This window comes from Ochotona princeps, chromosome 6 (assembly GCF_030435755.1).
Source record: "Ochotona princeps isolate mOchPri1 chromosome 6, mOchPri1.hap1, whole genome shotgun sequence".
In the NCBI taxonomy this organism is placed as follows: domain Eukaryota; kingdom Metazoa; phylum Chordata; class Mammalia; order Lagomorpha; family Ochotonidae; genus Ochotona; species Ochotona princeps.
The window spans coordinates 55642403-55651829 of record NC_080837.1 but is presented as its reverse complement, the minus strand read 5'-3'; positions in this window follow the sequence as shown (position 1 = coordinate 55651829).

The following is a 9427-nucleotide window of genomic DNA, read 5'->3' as shown; positions in this document are numbered from 1 at the left end:
TCTCTGGACTTAATCAAGTTCACTTCTTATTTTCCCCCAAAAGATATTATAAAACCCAGGTCCCCCCCTTTCTCACCTGGTGTGGGCACCATTTAGTTCTCACTTTGACTAATGAGGACCCAGCAAGTACTTCCAGTTTTATATTCCTGCAGACAAAGACGAATCAATATTTGGATGGGATCTTGAAGTCCACATACTGGTAGAGGCTCATTTAAAGAAGGATGCAGGGTCGGCGTTATAACGCGACAGATGAATTTGCTTCTCATGCCCTTATATCAGAACACTGCTTTGAGTCCTCATACCTCTGCTTTCAGCCCAGCTTCCTGGAAATGCATCCCGGAAGGCAGCAAGTGATAACCCAGTGCTTGGGCCTGTGCCATGCACATTGGAGACCCAAGTATAATTCCAGGCTCCTGGCCTTGGCCCAGCCAAATGCCAACTATATGGGCATTTGGTGAGGAACCAGCTGATGGGAGGAAATCTCTCCCTCTCTGTTTCCGTCTGTCTCTCTCCTTATTACTCACTTCAAATAGATGAAGATAAATATCCAAGAGAAAGAGAATACAAAATTATAAATATGAATATACATCCTGTATTACATAATAAGTAAATATTTATTTAGGAGTAAATAAATGACAATAATGACCATTTCTGAACATTGACAAATACCACCATAATAAAATCTGAGAAAAATTATATAATTTTTTTAAGAAAATGAACTTTAAAAACTTCTAAAATACTTCCCTAAATTATTGGTATCATAAATGTTAATTGCCTTTATGGCAGTGAGTTTATAGCATTGTTTTCTGAAGAGTGAACAAAGATAATGCAGTCTTTACTATAGCAGAGTGCTATGGTGTGGATTTGTCCACGAGTTTCAAGTGTTGGAATTAATTCCCCATTTTGAGGTGTAAATGGGTATGAACTTAACTCGAACAAAGTATCTAGAGATGGGTGGGGCCTTTGGGAAGTGATTATGGTTAGACAATGTCATTAGGTTTGTATTAATCCAGTATTTTACTTAAAATACCCAAGAGGAGTTTTCTTGAGAAAGAAAAGTTTATTTCAGGTTAACACTGGAGGCTATACAGTTCAACAGCTCACAATCTGGGGTCTGATGGAAGATGGTCATGGTAGATGTGGAGGCATGCTTGATGGTAATCTGCAAGAGAGAGATACAGACAGGGAGAGAACTTGAACTCAACTATACAAACCTCTCACAAGAACCACCTTCCAAAGGCATACCCCCAGTGACCCAAAGACTGCCCACTGGCCCCACCTTTTAATTACCATAATAAGATCAGGTTTGTACCTCTAATGCATAAACATTTTGCATGAGTCTTAGAGGACAAGTTCTAATATGCCCATAGCATTCCACCCTGATTCTCCAAACTCTTGCTCTACCAATAATACATCCATCTCCAAAGTCCCAACATCTTAACACAATTGTTTGTTCATTAAGTCCATAATCCATAGGCTCATCTGAAACAAGGCAATTTCTCTTGGCTGTGAACCTATAAAATTGGAAAGAAGTGAGATATTTCTAAGACAAAATGGTAAGAGAGGAAAGGCATATACCTTACCATTGCAAACAGGAGAGTCAAGGATATAGGAAAAATTAATTTGCCAAAGTAAGGTGGAAATCCTGCAGGGCAAACATTCTGTCCCATAGTTCCACTTACTGCAGCCTCATGCGGCGTTGGGGCTGACCTGTCCCCTGGAACTCTGCTCCCCTTGTTTCAATTCCTGCAGGTGGGAGTCCCATCATTGCAGCTCTGCTAGATATTGCCCCAGTAGAAGCTCCTTATAGTGACTCTACTGCCAAAATCCACCTCTGTCTAGGCTCCCTCTTTGTCCACAACGTCCTTTGAAGTCCAGCCTCTGTACTTCCATGGTCCTATTGGTCTGGGTTCCTGTAGCTGCTCTCCGAGGCTGCACACTGATGTCTGTGGTTTTTGCAAACTGGTCTGCCCTACTGCTTGTGGTTTTTCTTAGCAGGTATCACATTTTCCTGGCACCTCTTGTGTTTCAGGATTTCCTCTACAGGTCTACCCACACAGCTCCACTACGCATTACTCTATGCAGGCAGGGGTTCTGAGCCCACAGCACTATTCTGTCTGGCCTTACAGACTTTGCTTTGAAATTTTGATGGAAGCTGCCATGACTCTCTAACTCTTGTGCTCTGGACATCTCCACAGCCAGCAGCATGTGGACGATGCCAGGTTCTGCCACTAATCGGAGCCAGGCCTTCCACTCCTTCATGAAGGGCTCCATTCTGGAAAATCCTGGAAAACAATTTTTAACTTGCATGCTTCTGATGAGGCCCAAAGATCTCTGAGACGCCTTCAGTATCTCTCTCACATTGCCCTGCATGTTAACATGTGCTGCCTTTTACCTGGCCTATGTCTTCAGGAAGCAGCTTCTCAATGGCATTTTCCTGTCCTAAGCACACTACCTTTTTTTCATACCTTCTGTGGCTAACTTGCAGATTTTTCAGATCTTTCTGCTCTGGTAACTGTTGCTGTTATTCTCATGGTAACCTGTTGTAAGAGCAACTGTTAAGAGCCAGGCTGTGACTTGAACACTAGATTGCCTTGAGTCTCCTGGTCAAGCATGCTAGTCCACCATTCTTAACTTCAGCTTTATACAAATCCTCAGGACTGTCACCTAACACCTGACTATGTTCGTTGCCACCAAGTTGCAAGGGTGACCTTGAATCCAGTTTTAGAGAAGGTTCTCATTTCCACCTGAAACCACATTAGCAAGGTTTTTATTGTCCACATCTCCACCAGCCTCCTGGTCTGTGAGCCTTCATCAGAACTGCCTGAAATGCTCAGTATTTATAATACTCAAGGCTTTCTCTAGCCTGCTCCAATAGATTTTTCCCAATCTTTCGTACCAAATCAGTTCCAGAATCTCCTCACTGCTTCAGCAATAGTTACTAGTAATTACCCCGCTTCTAGGATCTACTTTCTGTATTGATCTGCTTTGCATTATTTTAAATGAAGCATGTGAGAGCATGGGAAAGTTAAAGTTTATTTCAGCTTCCAGCTGAAGGTTATAGGACTGGGTAGCCACATAGTCTAGTATTTGATGGAGGCTGACCATGATAGTTGTGGAGGCATGCTCTGGGAACCAGACAAAGCAAGAACCCAAGCTGAACTTGAACTGCAATGACCAAATGTATTATGAGGCCCACCTTCCAAGGACACACCCCCAATGACCCAAATGGCCCCACCTCCTAACCACTACAGATAGATCAAATCTCCACACTTAGTCTATAAATATTTGGCAAGAGTTTTCGGGAGACAAATCCCATCATAGTCACAACAGTGGTGGAGTTCCTGTGATCAAATCTCAGTGGTTTATGAGACACATACCACATGTATATTCCCTGTCTCTGGTCATGTAATGCCATATATCCCTCCATACTCTCCCAGCAAGGAGATGAGGCCCCTAGACCTCGTACCTCCAGAACCAGGATCCCAAAATACTTTTCTTTATAATGTACCTTGCATCAGTTATTTCATCATAGCAGTGAAACTCTGATTACTACATATAGACATTTAAACTTTCAGAGAAAATGTTCTCCCTGCATCACTATTAGCAATAAAGCTGTGCAGATGTTTACGGTTGTTGTCAAATCTGGAAAAGCTATCAGATTTCTATCCAATATAACTGGAAAAATCAGAGGCATTTTCCATAGGCTGGTTTCTAGTTCATCTATTTCAAACCTGTTTCTCCTCTATTCAGCACATTCGTACTGTGGTCATTCCTACTGCAGTACATCCTGGGACTCTGCATTTTGGTGTTGGAACACCTAACATGCAGATGGACAGTGAGGAGTGCTCAGGACCACAGCACAGACCTGAGTTGATCAGATTAGAACAGAACAGAGTTGAACAGATCAGAAGTAGAGGCAAGAGAAGGCAGAAGGTCAAGGAAGGTCCTGCTAATTTTTTTATGAAACAAAATAAATGGTGGGAGCAAGAAAAGTTAGAAGTAGGGTTGCCCAATCTAGCTAGTGAAACTACAGACACATTTAATTTTCTTGAGACATAAACTGTCTCATTCTTTGTATGAAATTTAATTCTCACTGGAGTCCTGTGTTTTTCCTCGCAATCCTAGGCAGGCCTTGAATTCAAAAGTGAAGTTCTAACGTCATATTGATAAAATGGGAGAGCTAATCAAATGATTAGTAAAGGGAGACAAAGCCCATCATAGTCGTAACAGTGGTGACCAATTAAGATTAGAAACCAATTTGAGAAGATGGATTTATTTACCTTGATTAGATATTATACAATGTGAACAGGAAGCATGATATCACATGGTAGCCCATGAAAGTGTAATCTGTATACATCTGATAAATATTTTTTAATTAACTGTTTTTTAAAGAGAGACTGGAGTTGTGGCGCCACAGGCTAAGCCACCTTTTGTAAATGCAGCAAACCCCATCAAAGTGATGATTCAGGTTCCACTTGGCTTGTTTCCGATCCAGCTTTTTGTTCATGTACTTGGGACCCATTGCACGATAGCTCCAATACTAGGGCTTCTACCACCCATATGGAAAACCAGCACGGAGTTTCTGGCCCCTGACTTTGTCCCAGCCCAGACTTGACTGCTGTGGCAATTTGAGCAGTGAGTCAGGGGAAGTGAAATCTCCTTCTCTGTGTGTCCCTACCTCTTTCTGTCACTCTGTCCTTCAAACAAAAAAAATATATAAATAAATGAATCTCTATTTGAAAAGATTAGAAATCAGAAAACTCACAGGAGGTGTGTTTTTCTAGCAGAGCTTAGTCGCTCAAGTGCCTCTGCAATTGCACAGTCTGTGATTAAAGAAACAAGGCTGAGATCACGTGATCAGCTAGGCTTCTCTGTTTACTCTTCCGTTTATGCTTCCAAGAAAACCAAGGCAGAAATTTTGAAAAGAAAGATGTACTGATTGTGGACAGGAATCCAAATCACAGGATATGTTAGCATAAGAATTTTTTTGTTGTATGCTTCTCAAATATTCCATAATATATTCACTCAAAGTGATAAATCCCATGCTACTCAAGCAAATTATAAACAAATGATAGAAGCTGGAAGCTTTCCTCTCAAAAGAGGCTAAGGAACAGATTATTTGAAAGGAACAGATTTTATTGGTACGTCAATAGTTTTCACAACATAGATACTCCTCATTTTCAGCATACCCTTATCAAGAAAATGATGAGAAGAGCTGGTTTTATTTAAGAAAAGATAATTTGACAGATGGAGTGTTTTTATGGGATCAGCAGAAGTGATAAAATTGAATAAATTACCAAGATTTTATCTTCATTTCTGTAATTCTGTAATTCTCCCTCAAGATTTAGAGATGGCAGATTGAATCAGTTGGGAAATAAATTTGCAAGTTTATAAAATGTTTAAAATAGGAATTAAAGACAAAGTTCTAACTTTTTGTCAAGAGTGCTTTGCCTTGAGGAAACCTGCCAAAGTTCATCACTTGAATGTATACCACAAAAGTTATGCAAATATAGATTCTGTGAGTTTACTGTCATTGTCCTCAGTGTCCAAGAATGAATAAAATTGTGAACCGAAAAAAAAAACTGGAGTAACTGAAAGAAAAAAAATGAAATTCTAGGTAGTTTCAAGTTGGAAATGATTTGTTTACTATCAAGCCAGAGTAGATTTTAAATAAAACCATAATCTTGGTTTACAACAGAGTTAACTGTTTTTATGCTAGAATCATGTGATCAAATCACTGGAGAGAGCTATCGCACTGGTCTCTTAGAGAGGAGGAACCCCGATCAGTTGACATTAGCATCTCCTAAGGAAAGAGCGTGGTAAGGCTTAAATGTGAATTTTATCCAAAGTTTAGTTTTTTGTAAGATTTCTAAAAACTTGTTCAATAGGCAGGGTGACAGAGTAGAAGAGCAGAGAGAGCGTGGTCTGTCTTCTGGTTCACACCTCAAATGGCCAAAAATGCTAAGCCCAGAACCCCATGTGGGTCTCTCATGTGGATAACAGGGGCCCAAGTAGTTGGGTATTTTCTGCTGTTGCCTTCCCAGGTACATTAGCATGGAGCTGGACTGGAAGCAGAGCAGCCAGGATTCAAAGCAGGGCTTCAATAGTAAGCCACAATGATTGGGCCACAAGGCCAACCTGAAATCTCATGTATTAAATGTCAGCCCATAGTGTGATGGTGGGACCTCTAAAGTGGTAGAGTCCAGTGGGACAGCCTTAGGTCCCTGGGTATGGTACTCTTGGAACTGATTAAGATATTGCAGCTAAAAACCTGGTTAGTCCTCATGAATGTGAGTTGGCAAATGCCTAAGCCTGCCCCCATGCAGTCTCTTTGGCCTTCTTCGGCAATGGGCTCTCCTCTTCCCGCTGTGTTCCCACTGTCGACTGAGAGCTCCTCATCAATTTGGGGCTGGTGCCTATATCATGCCCTTGAATTCCAGACCTGTGAGCTGAACTAATTTCTTTATAAACTTGGGCTGCTTCAAAGGATTTTGTTGCAATAACTTAAAATGGGCTAACACAGAGCACAGGCATATCACTTTAAGAAAAACCCTAGTATATACCCTAGTATATACCTCCTCTCCATAGTCTTCACATTGTTCCAAATGCGGCCTTCACCATAAAATAAATGGGAAAGGAAAAAAAATAAAATAAAATAAATGGGAAAGGTAGTGGAACATTAAGTTGCTAAGAACCATGGAAGGTGGTATCTGGGAGGACCTAGTGAATCCTGTCCCCATTTGATAGGTTTAGATGCTAACAGAGTGGGCAAAGGACCTATTCCAAGTCTCTTATTCATCAACTGAGTGTTAAACAAGGGCCCAGTTGGTTGACATTGAATGAGAAAACGGTTGACCTGTAAAGCTTTAGGAAATAGAAAGTTCTTCAGGGGCCTAATATAAGTCATCTAGCTCTCTTGGTTTTTGGCATACTCTCTATCTAGGATTTACGTAGGGGATACTATACCCTCTAGATTTTCTTTCCAACTTTTGTTTGAGCTTGTCCTATAATATCAGCTTTATGGATGTACTTTATTTATGTACTTTGTGATAAGAAGAACATGGTTAGGCAAAGAAGAAAATAGTTTAGCTTTTATACGGAAGAGATTTGTTGAGTTTTTAAAAAGCAGAAAATAAGGACCTGGCACAATGCCCTAGTGGCTAAATCCTTGCCATGCAAGCACCAAGATTCCGTATGGGCACCATTTTGTGCCCTAGCTGTTCCACTTCTCATCCAGCTCCCTGTTTGTGGCCTGGGAAAATGGTCAAGGATGGCCCAAAGCCTTAGGATCTTGTTCCTGCATGGGAGTCACCCAGAAGGCTCATGGCTTCAGATTGGCTCAATTCTGGCCGGTGTGGAGACTTGGTGAGTGAACCAGTGTATGGTTCTCTGTATTATGTATTATAAACAATCAGCAAGTAAGAAAATTTAGAAAATCTTTATGCTTAAATGTCAGGTTGTACTACAATGTGTTTGAAGCAGAATCATTTCCATCAACAACTAAATCCATGGTGGATTTGTTTTTAAAAGCATTTTAGAGTCTGTTGTCCTATAGACATCTTCCCTTTTGTCATAGAATAAGAGCCCTTTTCTTCAGATTAGATAATCATTTGTGTGTAAAAGAAAAATGTGTCAAGAGAAGTCAGTTCTGGGGAAATAAGAAATCCAAAGGAAATCAGAATCTGTAAAGTATACATGTTGAGGTCTTACTTTGAGAAATCACTGGGATATTGTTTGGATAAAGCATGGCCTTAGATCAAAAGCCGTGATATCAACTTGGCTGACAGGAGTAACCAAATAAGTAATTAATACATTTTTTAATAAATCTGTTAAATCTGCAGCTCTCCTTGCCTTGCTTCTAACCAAAGCAGGGCATTTTTGCTGGCCCAGTTTTTTTTTTTTTTTTTTTTTTTTTTTTAATGAGAAGTCAGATATACGGAGAGGAGGAGAGAGAGGAAGATCTTCCGTCCGATGATTCACTCCCCAAGTGACCGCAACGGCTGGAACTGAGCCAATCCGAAGCCAGCTGCGAGGAGCCTCCTCCAGGTCTCCCATGTGGGTGCAGAGTCCCAAAGCTTTGGGCTGTCCTCGACTGCTTTCCCAGGCCACAAGCAGGGAGCTGGATGGGAAGCAGGGCCACCAGGATTTGAACCGACGCCCACATGGGATCCTGGCGCATGCAAGGTGAAGACTTTAATCACTATGCTATCACACCAGGCCCCTGCTGGCCCAGTTTGTGTGGCTAAAAACATGTCCTCTGTTTGTCTGGACAGTTGCTGGGCTCTCATAAGGCTACCAGCCAATGTTCGTGATGGAGTATTCCACCCTTTTTTTTTTCCTGATTGGGTGAAAGGAGTGTGGCTGTGGTGTCAGAGCAGGTACATAGCTCAGCTTTGTCACTCACTGGTTGTGTGTATTTGGAAGCAGCAGTTGGCTTTTTTAAAAAAAATGTTTATTCATTTTTATGTACTTGAAAAAGTGGTTGAGGAAGAGATATTCCTTCTGTTGGTTTGCTCCCCAAATGTCTTCAACAACCAGTATTGGGGTAAGCGAAACCTAGGGGTCAGGAACTTGGTTTGGGTCTCCCACATGACTGTGCTTCTGAGAAGCATTACAAGGATCTTGATTGGAAGTGGAGGTGGGACTGGATCCCAGACACTATGATATGAGATGCAGGTATCCGAGGAATTGGCTTAACCTGCTATATCCCAACACCTTCTCCAACTTTTGTGCTTTCCTGAGTCTCAACCTGTACAACTGGAAAACTGGAATCATTTAACTTGCAGAGCATCTATGAATTTAAAGTCTACAAAGTTTTGTTTTTTGGCCTGAAAAGGCATTCAATCTATGTAAACTCCTCTCTACCTTGTGTCCCCCTACCACCCTACAATGCAGCTTCATTTGTAGCCCCAAACTCTGACGGCAGCCTCTTCTGTCTTCTAGTCCTGTTTTGTTTTCTTTTTTCACCATTTCAGTGTCAAAACTCCCTCCTCTAACTACTTCTTTCTAACTCAGTATCATTTAACCTGCCTGTGGCTTTTAAGGTGTTCTTTGGGTTTGGATAAGAGCTGCAATTATTAGTGCTATATGGTTAACTGATAAATAAGCCATTAATGATATTAGACCAGGCTGGAGTAGGTAAATTGAACTTGTCATGATTATGTCACATTAGGATAATGCTAGGAATGGGTAAGTCATAAAGCTTGTTAGAAGGTTTAGGGTAGTTGCAATTTTTACCATGCCACACCTTACTAATTTTCATAGTTCAGCTGCAATGACGATTGAGCCACGAATGGGGGTTTTTACATGTGCTTTGAATAATCAAGGGTGGAAGCCATATAATGGTATTTTCACTACCAATGTTATTATGGATGCTAACCATAGGATTGTGTCAGACCAAGAGTTGGTAATAGATTGAGTTCAA